General features: G+C 35.4%; 1 protein-coding gene across 1 annotated transcript in view; it reads right to left on the reverse strand.

Moving 5' to 3' along the window:
* Positions 1–2,971: 2,971 nt before the first annotated feature.
* The window catches only part of LOC103550946 (uncharacterized), a 117,824-nt gene continuing 105,162 nt past the window's right edge, over positions 2,972–15,633 (reverse strand). The window contains exon 8 of the mRNA XM_070630415.1: positions 2,972–6,279. The gene's annotated coding sequence lies outside the window, so the exon portion shown is untranslated. The remainder of the gene's footprint in view (positions 6,280–15,633) is intronic.

The raw sequence follows: 15,633 nt of genomic DNA on the forward strand, positions 1-15,633 counted from the left end.
GTCTCAGATACTTTAGTATCCATGACTCCTTTCTAGCTTTGGCAAGTTCTTCTTATAGAAAACTCTTCCCACTCCTAAGCTGATGAACTCATAATCCTTCAGATCTCAGTTCAAATATTTCTTCCTCACTGAAGAGTTACCATTCCCTCCAAAATGAATCAGATTCCCCTGTTTTTAAGCCTTATTTTCCATCAACTGTATCTTACTTTCCTGCATTTTAATTGACATGTTTATCATAACTTTGGAACTCTATTCATTTCTATAATTATTGAATTAATATCTGTCCACCAGTACTGTTATCATCACAAGGTCACCACCATAGCACATTGTAGGAGCTCAATAAATATTTGATAATGAATGAATAACAATAAAAAACACACTTACATAACGTGTAGTATATGCCACACACTATATTTATAAACTCGTTTAATACTGCAATTGCATCTTCATTTTACAGATGAGGAACCTCAGGCACAAGGGGGATTGTACAGACAGAACTAGAAGAGTTTGCTTCCGGTGTTTATTATCTAACAACTACACTCAATTGCTCATGAATAGATGAAGTAAAATTATTACAGTATGCCTACTCAAAAAGGCAAAAATATTAGATTATAACTGTGATGAAACTTAGTCTATATTTTTATGATGTCTAATATAACTCTGAAGTGGCAAAGTTGAAGTATATTAAAAGTTCAAGACTTTTTCAATCCTTTGACATTCTGAATTCAAGTGTAGAAAATGTATACATGTGCTTGTATTCATCTTGTGGGCTTTAATTTCATTCTGCTTTTTCTTAGTAGATGAACAACATTCTAAGGTCAAGTTAATATTAATGGGAAAAAAAAGAAGGAAGAAAAAGAAAATAAAAATCTAAACTATAGGACATTGGTCTGTTTGGGAATTATAGCAAATTACCTGTGGTCTACATGAGTCCCTTGGGTGGGAGCACATGAGTATACCCAAAATAGGGGTGTCGAGGGCTGACTCTGGGTATTGAGATATAAAGAAAATGCTGGAAAATAAAAGTATCATAATTGTGGAGGCATGGAGGTGGGGGGAGCAGTTACAGAGAAAGAGAAAAGTCAGTTAAATAGCATCCCTCTTCCAATCCTGGCTTCGCCCCACTAAATTCTTTAGAGCTGGATCTATATAGCCTTCAAAAGATAGAGAAGAATTACATTCATTATATTTCATTTTTCATCAAATTCTCTAAAGTATTGAAGAACTGAATGTAATATCTGATTCAATAATCAAGAGAAGAGGAAGCAATTTTCAACAAAGCCATCCTCCATGGGAAAAGAAACATACTTGAGACAATATAAGAAGGCTTTCAACTCAGTGGGACGAGAACGTGAAAGCACTTCATTGAAGCTCATTGTAGCTTGTGCACAGTTTGTCTGCCAAGAAATGCTCATTCAACATAGGGAAATAAATTCCCACTCGCTAATAAACACAGTCAAATGCAAAGTTGCTTTACAAAGTCAAAATCTATAAAATGTCTCATAAGTGGTTTATGCCTTAACGTACTTTCTCAAATTAGATTTCAGCACAAGCCCTTTTTAGTTATTCTATTCTTTTCTTTGACTTCGGTTGTTCATGGCATGATCACGTGTTCCTCAAATTATTCATATTTCCATGGGAGAAGATCATAAATCTCCATCCACTCAGATCATGCAGTGTGGAGATATTTAATTTTGCACATATGGATAAACCGGAAGCAAGAAGATCAATTACTAGTAGTGTTAACCATCAGCACACAATGTCCCTGTCAGCCAAGGCTCAAGTGTCATCTCTTGACCTTGACATTGACCCAGGAGTCAGGAAAATAACTCAGTGGTTGTATTTTCCAATAATGTACTAGAGACCTATGACAAGCTCACAGCTGAGTGGTAAAGCACTTCTTAACTCACAGGACCATCAAACAGGATTAAGTGCTTTGAAATCCATGGATAACAGGTGCTCTAAGGACTGAAGAGCTCACCAGGTCACCTCTTTCCCTCTGGGTCACTCACCTCCTTGCCCCTCGCGTTAGGAGTATATTGATGAGAGAGAGGAATGACAGAAGATGCCCATGGCAGCACAAAGTGATGTAAGGGAAGCCTATCAATTTCTCACATGCAGATTTTATGCTGTGATGCTAAAAATTCTATAATGATCTTTAAAAACTTTGATGCATCTTATCATTTGCTGCAATTTTAAAATCCTTAGAAGATTCTCATCAGATAATAAAATTTGGTCTTACAGACAGTTATGGATTTGCTTTCACATTAAAATTGCTCCTAATAACATGTTATTAGCCAATTTAGGAAGATTTAAAAAAATAATTTGATGAAGTATAATCATCCAATAAGATAACAGTACATCCAAATAAGGATTTAAAAATACTGAAGATGATCTATAAATAGCATCTCAACGAGGAAAAAACCAGTTTAGAAACTCAGCAAATGGTACAACATTAGTTAATAGAAGTTCACTGATTTACAAAACTGAATTACTTGAAAATCCATGAAAAGTTATTAAATAATCCAACTTTTTAATTTTAAAAAGACTATCAAAGATTTTCTAGAAATGAAACATGATAGTAAAATATGATTCCATTTGAAAAAATTGCTTCACTAATTTTAGAAACTCATGCTTATTTGGCATGGTAAAACAAGATATGCCTGCACTGTTGTCCATTCATCTCCCTACGTGTACAGTCTACTAAATGTATTTCAAAATGTATTTTTTAACCCTTATAATTCTTTTACAAGGAATTTTTGTTTCCCTCCCCCTTTTTTCTCCCTCACATTCTAAAGAGGTCTCTAAAGTTCATTTTCAAAACCTCTACGTTACGGGATGACTCCACCGGGCTGTCCACCACTCGGACTGACTTGGGTTTTGTTGAAAATAGTGGTTCATTGGATACTCATTTTCCTCATAGGCATCATAAGAAAGAAGAAAGCAAAGAAAAGATTGTGATCTAGTAAAATATCTTTTGTCCTGTTAGTTTATTTTCCCTTAAACAAAATATAGAAATAATGTGGTATAGTAAAATAGTTTGCACATTGTTGGATTTTTTTTGAACACATCAAAAAGGCACAGCAAACCTTTGCAAAAAAAGACATATGACCTTTCCATCTCATTATAAAATTAATTTGTATTCTTTGTAGGAAGGAAAATACAAGGGCAGAAATCACCTAAGCACAATATCTAACTGTGGGAATAAATGTCTTTAAATGTTAGCCAAACTGATTTACATATTTTTCTCTAAATTTAGCTGAAAGGAAAAGTATATAATTCCAACCTGGCCTTGAAGCACAGACATAATGTGCAATGGGCAGCAAAAGCAACCGAGAAATTCTGACCTACAAGGAATAGAAAGGCTGTACAACGCATCCAGCGTGGTGAAGAATGTTGTGGGAACCCGCCGCTCCTAGTAGCGCAAATCTGTATATTTATTGATGTTGCTTCTCTCTGGCCGCTACTTGGCTTTTAGCCAGGCCCCAGGGTGGTTCAAAGGCTGTCTCCATTCTCCACTCCGAAGGTTGTAGAAAAGCAAGAAGAAAGCTCAGCTTAACTTTGCATCTCCTTGTTTACAGTAATGACAATTGAAAACTTTTGGAGATAAAGTTTATAGAAAAAGCAATATTTTTTTATTGCATCACATGAGTGTTTGAAAAAATGTAAAGAGTTTTGGTGAGCTAATATATAACTGTAAAAATCATGTTTTAAAGTTAGCCAAACCGATTTATGTATTTTTCTCAGAATTTACCTAAAAAAATGTGTATTTATGCAACTTGGTTACGAAACTCAGAAACAATGTGCAATGGGCAGGAAGAATAAATGGAGAAGTCAGTACCAAGGAACCAAAAGGAATCAAATTCTACAAAACACTCAGATATTTGCCAACATGTAGGAAAAATAAACATACCCTTGCCTTATTTTGAACCGAATCATTCACTTTATATTCAGATTTTGTTTTCTTGATAAATAAAAAGCTCTTGAACGTTTCTGTAACTGTTTTCTGTTTGTTTGTTTACTGTATATTGAAGTAAGTTCCACTGCTTTATTAGAATTAAACAGACCTTGGATATAAGTGGAAGAATGAACTCATCTTTACCAAACATTTATTAAGAATGCCCTGAGTGGTACCCGTTACAGTACACCCCAAAGGTATATTTTGCTTTGTGCAGTGAAGCCTTCCTGGAAAGCACTGTGTCAGCCCATAAATTCCTTCCTCCAAGCCATCCCCATCTCCTGCCAGCCAAAATCATTGCTGCTAAATGGATGTGCCCGAAGTGAACTTTTGGTCCTGTCCCTCCCTCTCTCAAAGTCAGTCCCTGGCTCCCCACTGCCTGCTTACCAAATGCTAGACACTAGGCTTATTACTTGGAATGCATAAGTTTCTTTAATCTTTATAACAACTCCAGCAGATCACACTGATATTATCTTCATTTTATTGAAGAATATAAATAATTTGCATAGAGTCATATAACCAGTAAGTGGCAGAAAGGATTGCTAACCAGGACTAGCAGACTTCAAAGTCTGTGCATTTAACTATCACTCCAAAGTTTTTCCAATGTGCCAGAACCTGCTTCTCTAAATTTATCTCCCAAGATGCCTTTACATAAGCTCTATCCTCCAGCAAGATCGGTTTGTCTGCTGCGTAACTCTTAGCCCAGGACTATACTGGCTGACTCTCAGTTAACGCTGTTAGCTTCCATCGAACAGCACTTGTGACTAGAAAACGCCATCATGCTAAAGCTTTAAAAACTCTCCCAATTTTCCTATTGATTACAATGTGCCAGTTAGGCATAAATGAGAAAAGAAAACTTTCTTCTTGACTGATACTTTTGTCTTCTTTGTAACATTCTTGAAAGATTATCTTAGAATCATAGACCTCTCTAAGAATGGAAAAGCTAGTTTTTTGCTCAACATTAAAGAGGTCCCCCAAGAAATAGTTATTTTATGGGAATATTTATTCAGCCTTTTTCTACCCCCTGAAATGTTATGTTACACATTCAACATAATAATAAGATATTAATCAAAAATTAAATATTTTAGAGGTTTTATTTAAAAGTAGTCTTATTACAAGTTTCAATCTGAATTTATCTCTAGATAAAGAACTATAGTATTTTTATATCAAAATGGTTCAAGTTAAATATTATAAATTTGGACAAATTGTGACCTGATATCATAGTTAGAAAAGAGTTGTCATTTTTTAAAGAATTCAACAGTTTAAGAAAATTGACTCCAAACACCATAATACAAAATATTTAAACACTAAGTGAATTTCTTTAAACCCTATTAACAAACTGAATGTGAATGAAAGACTATGGTTGAGTAAGTGCAATCTGAGAAAATGATGGTCATGGTCCATATGTTGGGACTAAAATAATGATATTAGCTAACATTTACTGTGCACTTACTCTGTGCTCAGTTTATATGAATTATCTCAACTATAATAAAACCTTTTACAAGAGGTGTTATTGCAACCATTATTGTAATGCATGGGTGTAATTGTTATTATTCCCATTTTACAGATGAATACACTTAGATAGAAAGAGCTAAGTAGCTTGCCCAAAGTGACAAAACTAGTAAGAGGTGAGATTCAAACCCAGATACCCTGAATGCAGAGCCTATGCCCTGAACACAGGGCTAGAGTGACTACCCCTCCGTGTGTGCTTTGAATTATATGGCCACATCCAAAGACCTCAGGCATGAGATGCTGGTTCAATCTCTATTCCACTATTGAAATTTGAAGAAAGGGCATCATGTTAACTCCTTGCATTCAATTCTTGTGGTTGCTGGAACAAAGTACCACAAAGTAGATGTCTAAAAAAAAATAAATAAATTTATTCTTTCATAGTTCTGTAGGCTTGAAATCCAAAATCAGTATCATTGGTCTGAAATCAAGGTGTCAAGGTCATGCTCCCTCTGGTGGGGTGAATCTGTTCCTTGCCTCTTCTTGCTTTTGGTGGCTGCCAGCATTCCTTGACTTGTGTCTGCATCACTCCATTCTTCAAGGCCAGTATCTTCAAATCTCTCTTTGCTCCATCTTCACATCACCTTCTCCTCTGTTTTTGTGTGTGTCTTCTCTGTGTCAAATTTCCCTCTGCCTCTCTTTTATAAGGGCACTTGATTGCATTTAAGATCCATCCAGTAATTCAGGATAACCTCTCCATCTCAAGATCTTTTCCACATAAGATAACATTCACAGGCTTCAAGGGTTAGGACTTGATAACTTTGGGACCATTATCAGCTTACTAGACCACCCATCCGTAAACGTAGTGCCACCTGTATGTGAGAGACACATGGCAGAAGGACAAAACATCAAAGAATTTGTTCAAGTAAGAAAGTTTGAGAATCTCTTGTAGAGTCTGTGCTCCTTCCGCAGTTTGTCTCATGCCTCCTACATCTGCATTTGTACCTCCTATCACTAGGCCTGAAGCAAATTACAAGACCTGGTGCTCATTTGGGTGATCAAATCATCATAGAGATTAACAAACAGTCATCATTTTTTCTATGGTACTATGTAAATAAAAGGTAAGATTTCCAGGTAAAATTGTGACTTAAAAACAGGATCATTTACAACAATGTGCCATTTGCCATTTGCAACAACATGGATGGACATTGAGGGCATTATGTTGAATCTAAAAAAAAAAAAAAAAACCCAACAAAAAACCATACTCCTAGATACATCAGATTGGTGGTTGCCAGAGATGCGGGGTGGGGGTAGGCCAAATGAGTGAATGGAGTCAACATGTTCAAACTTCCAGTTATAAAATAAATAAGTCCTGGGGATGTAATGTACAGCATGGCAACCATAGGTAACACTACTGGCTTGCATATTTGAAAGTCACCAAGAGAGTAGATCTTACAATTTCTCATCACAAGAAAAAAAAGTTCTGTGATTATGTATGGTGACAGACGTAACTAGACTTATGGTGGTGATGATTTTGCAATACATACAAATATCAAATCAATAAGCTGTAACCCGAAACTAACATAATGCTGTATATCAATTACACCTCAATTTTAATAAATTACCAAAAAAAAAGACATTCAAAAGATAAACAACAAAAGCATGTCAACATTTGGCTAAAGAAAACCCAGGTCATTTAGTACATGATGTCCTACTCTGTCTGTCTCAGGTTGCAGGGGCAGTGGCCTTGTTAGTATAATAATTTTGGCATTTAGATAAAGTAACTGCATGGTGAAGGGAAAGAAAACTTAGGATCCTGGCAGATAAAGAGTTGAGATATGTTGTCAAGACTGAGAATACCACATCCTCATTGAAAGAGTAATCTAGAAAAAATCACCCAATAGCACAGGAACGTAACAAAGAAACTTGATCCCAGTAATTCTAACCATAGGATTCCACCTTAAATGATCTTGGGGCTTAAATTCCTATAAATGACATGGCATGGAAATTCCCACATGGCCTGCTGATACTTCTGGGACATATGACAGAAACGAACAAGCCCATACCACAGAAATATTTCCTCAGGATAACCACACACACACACACAAGCCTCACTGAAGATAAGCAAGCTAAACTAACAAAACACACAGAAATCTCTCAGTACTGAGGCACAGTTATCAATACAATGAACAGGAGGATTAGATTCCAGGAATTGCAGAAAATAGAACAGTAACAGTATGATAGAGACTGAATAAAATGAAAAATCTTTAAAGAGATTAAAGCATAAAGAGGAAACATTGCATGATTCCATATAAAAGAACAAGTGTATTTAAAAAAGAATGAAATAAAATTGTCCTGGTTTTCAGAAACTGAAATATGGAGTTATGTTAGTAAAGAATGTTGCTCATTGGGTTAAACAGCATGTTAGAAGCAGCTGAAATGCAAGTTAATTATCTGGAAAATAATCTGTGAAAATTACCTGGAATGCACAAAGATAACAAAAGAAATTTAAAAAAGAAAATGGTAAAGTTAAGAGGCATAAAGAATAGAATTATGAGTTCTAACAAATCTTTAAGAGGAGTTTCAGTATAAAACAATAGAGAAAATGGAAAGAAGCATATTAAAGTAATAAAGACTGAGAAATTCCCAGGATGGTTGGAAGAAAGGACAATGAGTTTCCTTCAAGAAAATAAAAATGAATCCACATCAGAACCCACTGCACTAAAACTTTAAAACAAAAACCAAGGGAAAAAAAACCTCCAAAGAAACAATAGAGATAATACATATTACCAGTGAAAGAATTACAGTAAGACTCCCAGCAAGCACCGATAAAACTCATGAATCAACAGAACTGTATATTCAAAGTCCTGAGATAAAATGAATGTCAACACAAATTTCAATACCCAACCAAACTATCACCCAAAGGTGATGATAAAATACATACATTTTTAGAAAAATATAGATAATAAATTATATCATTAACAGACTTGTTAAGCCAAGTATTTAAGTTAAAATTTAATGCATAATCACTAAAATAACAGCAACATCATGTTTAAATTTCAACTCTGTAGACAGAGATAATAAGGGAAAAAGAAATTTTATCAGTCTAATAAAGGGCAATCAAGGAGAATAAAATGTAGCAAAATTGTACCTTCAAAAATAAAATATAATAAAGCGAAAGAATTATGAAAATGGGAAAAGTTCACATCATGATGGGAAATGTTAACACAATTCTCTCTGTAATTAAAAAAACAAGAAGGCAAAAAATTAGTAAAGATATGAAAATTTTGAATAAAATAATAATTAATAAGCACACTCTAATAGATCTAAATAGTACTCAGCATTCAACAATGAACCAATACCTACTCTTTCATGTACAAATGACACACTTCTAAATATTGATCACATACCACATCAAATAGCCCAACCACAAAATTCCTTAGAAACAATAGGATACACACCATGTCTCTGTATATAATGAAATTAAATTGAAATCTAAACTTAAAAAATACAAAAAAGTAAACAAATGTAAATTTTAAAAGATATTTTCAGATAACACATAGTTCAAGGTAGAAATCATAAAGAATATTTAAAAATACATAACAGTGAATAATAATGGAAATATTACTTAAACTTTTGGGAAGAAGCTCCATTCCTATTTAGAGGGAAATATATATCTTTAAATAATAATATTAGAAAAGAAATGCTGAAAGGGAAAAAGATTGAACATTAGTGACCTAAGTGTTCACCACTTGAAAGTTAAAAAAAAAAAGTCAAAGAAGTAAAAGAAACAAAATTATAAAACATAAACAAACATTAATGAAATGAAAAAAAAAAAGAAATAGAGAAGTTAAACAAAATCTATGGCCAGTTCCTTGAAGGAAAAACCTCATATCTATCTGGAAGAAGGTATTTGCAATTCATACCAATAACAATAGATTGAAATCTGAAATATAATCTAAATATACTGCAAATCAATAAGAAAATGAACAAACCATATATACAGACAAATCACCAAGGAGAAATCCAGAGCAACCAAACAAAATATACACTTGGCTAAAAAAAAAAAAAAGGAAGAAGAAAAATTTGTTTGAGCCTCATTTATAATTTAAAAAGAAATCTAAAATAAGAGAACAAAATGCCAAGGAACACAGGGCTGAAAGAGTAACCACTAGATTTGAAAATCTGGAAGCTAAGGATGATCTTTATCAGAGAATCAGTGAGAGTAAAATCAATTTGCAATACACTGAGAAACAAATGTGAAGGAAATGGAGATAGAATAACGACTTCCTTAAAAAGCTTAGATGATCCAAGAAGAGGAGAGATGTAGTAACAGCTGAAGTTGGGTACCTACTCAAAGTAGGTTGATTTATTAATTTTTTCACTTGATTGTTTTATCGTGACTGAACCCTGAGCTTGTTATCAAGCTGAGAAGGAGCCACAAGAGAGGGAAAAATCCTTAAAGTAAGAGAGGAAATAAATGATGGAGCAATGCTCTGGAGAAAGCAATCAATTGCACCAATGCAAAGTTTAGCCTGAAGCAAAAGGGTAACAAGAATGCCTTAATTTTTAAATTAACGTGTACAGGAGGACACTAGACATGCATGAAGTTGAGGATATTCAGTAATATAAGAAAGCAACATAAGAGGCAGGGAGTCTAACATTAAGTGAAGGAGAAATGATTTAGATGTAACATTGTGGAGATCTAAGCAAATGTCAGCCAACAACCATATTTTATTCATGCAAAAAATACATTATACAAAGCTAAATGAAACACGGGTTATCACGCCCTTAAGGAGCTCACAGTCTACCAGAAAAAAGGGAGACCTGTTCACACACAAGCCAGGATAACTAAAATGTCATTCATCCCTGCTTTCTCAATATAGACATATTATTTTGTTCTTCTCCCCTTTCAATTTATAAGATCACACAGCATTCTCTCATTCTCTTGCTTCCCAATTCTCTAAAGGGATACATGAAAGCAGGAATGTTTACCAAAGTACCAACATTAAGCTCAGGCTCCCTTCCACAGCTTAGCACTGTGGTCTAGACAGCAGCTCCTCCAGACCTGTGGAATGATTTGGGCTAAACGCATGAAAGAGATGAGAAGAAGGAGAAATCATTAAACTCCCGCTATTTCTTCTACTCCCGTACCCAAGCACACTTCACCCCCACTCCCTAACGTGAAACTGACTTTTATCACACACCCAAAATATTTTAAAGACGGACAAAATCAATCTCATTGACCATTTCTTAAAATCCTGTCCATGAACATATAACATTGAAAGTTATGTTTCAGGAAGGTAGAAGTTTCAAATATTTATCCTCTAACTTCATTGAAGATTATCTCAATGCTGATTAAAACTTTCATCTTTTTGATTTATTTGAAAATATTCTACCAAACAAGGCAAGATGGTCAACGTTTATTTTAAATGCAATTTGTATTGGTCTTTAGTTTTCGGCAATAAATGTAGAAATCAATGAAATTATTACCAGTGGTGATAAGAACAGTGTGTGCTTTTCTAACACAGCAATGTTCTCCCACGCATGTTGCTAAAGGAAGCAAATTTGTCACATATTGTATGTCTTTCATTTTAATTTCTCAGAATTAAAATCATTTACCCAAACTCCAAAGAGACCGTAATATACCTAAGGATAATTACAGCTTTCTTTCTATATTTAATTATGTTTTCTTCTAAAGAATAAGCATCATTAATCAATTAACTTCATTTTATGGTTGGCACATTACACAGAATCACTGAAGCAGAAGAAAATGTATAAAGAGTAAAATAAAAAGCAGAGCACACAGTCCTCAGACATGCCACATCATTTGCTCCCTTTCACTTTTAAAAATCTCTTCCACATTTCATTAAGATTCTTCTTTTTAAGCACCATAGGAAACACGGAGTGTATGTCTGATACACTCTAACTACTTCTGGACTGTGCAGTAACAAAGTGTATAAATTCACTTGGCTGCCCAGAGTGACAACTTGAATTTCCTTAATATATAGTTACTTTCTCTGAAATTAAACAATTAATAAGCCAGCAGCTATGTGAATCATAAATTATTCATACTTACTCTACCAATGAACATTAATCAATTATAAAGAGATACAGAAATTAAGACCAAGAGAAAGAGTCAACCATAGCCTTTTAATACTGGGACTCTGCTAACCCAGTCTCTTTAAACATATTTGATTTGTATAATAACATCAACATGCACAGCTATGCTTGCTGCTCAAGTTTCCAACAAAATCACCAATTTATGAGTATACATAGGCTGTCAACAAATAACAAGAAATACTCATCACAATTCTGTAGTCTTTGACTAAAAGGGCTCATTAGAGTCCTTTCAAATTATTGTACCTCATCAATTATTTAGTTATTAACTCTCCTGGCTTCCCAAAGAATTTGAAGCACATTGAAAAACATCTTTAGAATTCCTTCATAGTTTGAATACCAATAACTTTACACCACTACGTATAAAATTATAATGATCACAAAAACAACACGTCCACCTGGACAATGGCCCTGGTCAGTTGTGATGCACTGCACCATAGTGAACACGGGTTCAGCAACAGACTCCTCACTTACAATCATCAAATGAGAAGCTTCAACATGCTTATTCCCAACACCTACAATTTCTAGATTATGCAAGTACCCATTCTGATTAATTTCTTTAAAACCAATCCAGGAAACAGCTACAGCTCGTAGTCTGCATTTTCACCAAGAGAAAAGCAATAAAATAATGAGTATACAGATGCTAAATAGAGACTTAAATGGGTAGATGGAATTAATCAGACTAGGAAAATTGGAATAGCCATTTGGTTACAGCTATCAATCAAATGTTAGTGTTGAGTATTACCTAGAAAAAAGCTTGAAACTGTTCTTGGGTTGATGCTCTGCAGGCAGAAATAACGTGCTTGTGTCTCAACAGAAAAATGAAAGGGCCATTGACAGGTATCATTGGATGTATTATCTTGCTGACCCTTGGAAGCTAGAGCAAACGCAGAAGCTGGGTTTATAATAGATGAAATTAAGAACATCTGAGTCTTTGGTTAAATTATTTTTATTTTTTGTGCCCCTGAGCATTAGTAGAGACATGGCACCTTTTTCCCTGACCTGACGTGATGTATGGTCAGCTCATCAAGGAGGCTAAAGAAGTATTACAGAATTCCTCAATCGCCATATAGAACCTTTTGCTAGTTTGAGTGGAGGAGGAGCAAAATCACGACAGCTTTACTGGTGCTCAGAAAAGGTCATTGCTAGTAGTAGTTCTCATTCCACAGGCATAACACTGCAAAACCCTGAAAATGAACATGCTCAGCTTGAAAAATCACTAATCACATGTTAGTCCTTTCTTACAAAATAGATCAACAGACACATGCAGAGTCCCTAACACACACTAGCACTATGCTCATTGCTATGAGAAATATAAAAAAAATAAGATGCAATTCCTATCACGAAAGGAGCCTGTGATTTAATTAAGGAATTAATTTCTATTAATAAAAAATAATAACACTCTACAAAAGGATAAGTTACATGCAATAAGAGACTCTATAGATAAAAGGGCTACCAAAGTATAGATGACGTATATGTCTTCAGTGGCCACCAGCACGGTCACTTTGTTAGAAATGCAGACCCTCAGGCTCCACTCCCCACCCACCGAATCAGAATCTCCATTTTAGCAGATGCCCAGATCTTGCGATTTATAAGCACTTTCAAGTTTGAGAACCTTATCTTAGATGTTTCCGTATGAAAAATGGTCCTTAAATCAGTTGTGAAACTAATGAGTTGACCAAGAAAAGTGAAGAAAAACAGACCAGGAAATTTTAGGCAAGTGGTCAGAGGAGAACAAAAGCGTAGCATGAGAGGGTCTGAGATGTGTTCCAGGAAGACCTTCGCTTGCCAATTTAGCTAGGGGAAAAGATTTTGCCCAGAGAATGGCAAAAGATAAGTCTTGAAATGTAGAATGGGTCTATGTAAGAGACAGCCTGAAAGCTGGGTTGAGAGAACCACTGAGTATGTTTAACAGACCAGTGCTTTGCTAATAAATATGATTCACTGTTCAGATTCCACTGTTCAGAATTGAAGAACTCACTCGCCTTGAGTGCTGGCTGCTGGTGCCTCAAAGTTGAGAGCCACCCTCAGCCAAAGGGAGCTACTTTACTTGAATTTACACCCTTTTCCTGGGGACAGCTCACATTCAGTACTGGTTGATGCAGAGGTACAGAGGCCTGGCCTGGTGGCCTCAGTTGGGAACATCTTTGAAGGACTATTCCAATGTCAGAGTTCCCTGTGGGGTGAGATGAGTTATCTGGTACAGATGCATGTCACTTTGATCTCTCTCTCAGTCCTGCTATTCAGTCCTGCTTTCCTCATTTCCTCGCACGTGCTGTTCCCAAGACAGTTCCTAATAAATTTCCTGCGCACAATTCTCCATATCAGAATCTGTTTTCAAAACGCAGACCTAATACCACTTTGCTCAAAAATTAACATCATCACTAAAAAATTTATAATTAGTTCATCTGTGTAATTTTATTCTGGTATTATTCTTTGGTTACTTTACTAATATTCTTTAAGCATCAATCAGAATATACATTTCTTAAATGCAGGGAATGTGTTGTATTCTTTTTTTAAAAAAATTCCACTAAGGGTCCAGCCCTGCACAGCAGTTAAGTTTGCAGGTTCCGCTTTGGTGGCCTGGGGTTCGCTGATTCGGATCCCGGGTGTGGACCTACCCACTGCTTATCAAGCCATGCTAGGGTAGGCATCCCACATATAAAGTGGAGGAGGATGGGCAAGAATGTTAGCTCAGGGCCAACTTTCCTCTGCAAAAAGAAGAAGATTGGTGGTGGATGTTAGCTCAGAGCTAATCATCCGCAAAAGAAAAAAAAAAATTCCACTAAGTTAAATACAGATTTGGGTACATAATAAACATTTAATTCGCATTTTATGAATTTTTAAAAATCATTTCTTTGAAGTTATTTTATGTAAAATTTTCTGTGATACGTATTATTTTATGTAAAATTTTCTGTGATACGTATTAGACAAGCAAATGAATAATTTTAGGAAAGCCTTTATAAGCTGAAAAGTAGTCATTTCCAGGACTGATTTCAGCCCTGTGCGTCATCCACATCAGCTCTTTCATGTATCTCAATACAGCACGTGGAACATCATAGGTACTCAGTAAACGTCAGTTAACGTAACAGATAAATGAGTAATGATGTTTATACGGTACAGTACACTCTACCTAAGTGTCTTTATTTAATCCTCTCAGTAACTTTCAGGTAATAACCTGAGTTACAACAGGAAGCTAAGAACAGATTCCCAGCCTCACCTCAGACGTTCTGAATTAGAATCTCTATGGTTTTCATTGCTTCTCAAACTTAAATGTGTATTAATTTCCAACAAATTCCTCAGTGATGCTGATGGTCAGTGGCTCACATTACTAAGACCACAGCTTACTACACGACAGCTGGACCAGTGACTGTGTATTGTTACAAAGCTTCTCAGGAGATTCTGTGGGGTGGTAGCTCAGAATATTTTTTCAAGTTATGCTCAGGCTCTACTCCCAGAAATTTCGCTTCACCTGGTCTGGGATGGAGTTTGGGTACTGACTGTTTTTCCTAACATGCAGCCAAGATTGAGAGGCATAGCTGTAGCTTTTGCTCAAGAATACGTGTCTATAACATGGTAGAATCAAGACTACATTTGAGTCTCAATTCAGTGTCCATGGCTTTTCCAGAATCTCATACTACGTCCCTGGAGACTAGATAGAATTTCTGAGTTGTCCTACTCAATATCCAAATTAGGTTTGACTCTGGTAAGTATCTGAAATACATAATAACCTCTATTCCATTAGTTTCTACAAACTGCATAGTAAAGGAGAAATAGACATGATCAGAAAATGAAAGTGGGTAAACATGAGTTAATTACTCTCAGAATTCGTTAGTAATCTCCTTGAATCTTTAACAAGTGTGCCCCCTAGGAATTCCAGAAAGTAGTTCTATATATTCTCCAAGCAACCATTTTGTCATCTCTGCAAACTGCACCTTTCCCACTTCCTTCCGTGTGGGAGAAACACAATGTCTCCACCACTCCCCAAGCCCCGTGCAAAATTCTTTTTAATAGGAGTACTAGTATACAACTTTCTTTTGCTTACATTTTACCCTTTTTTGTGGGCCACCAACAAATCTTTCTCTGAAAAATTATCGTCACCCATT

The sequence above is a fragment of the Equus przewalskii genome, chromosome 8 (assembly GCF_037783145.1).
Source record: "Equus przewalskii isolate Varuska chromosome 8, EquPr2, whole genome shotgun sequence".
NCBI classification, from domain to species: Eukaryota; Metazoa; Chordata; class Mammalia; order Perissodactyla; family Equidae; genus Equus; species Equus przewalskii.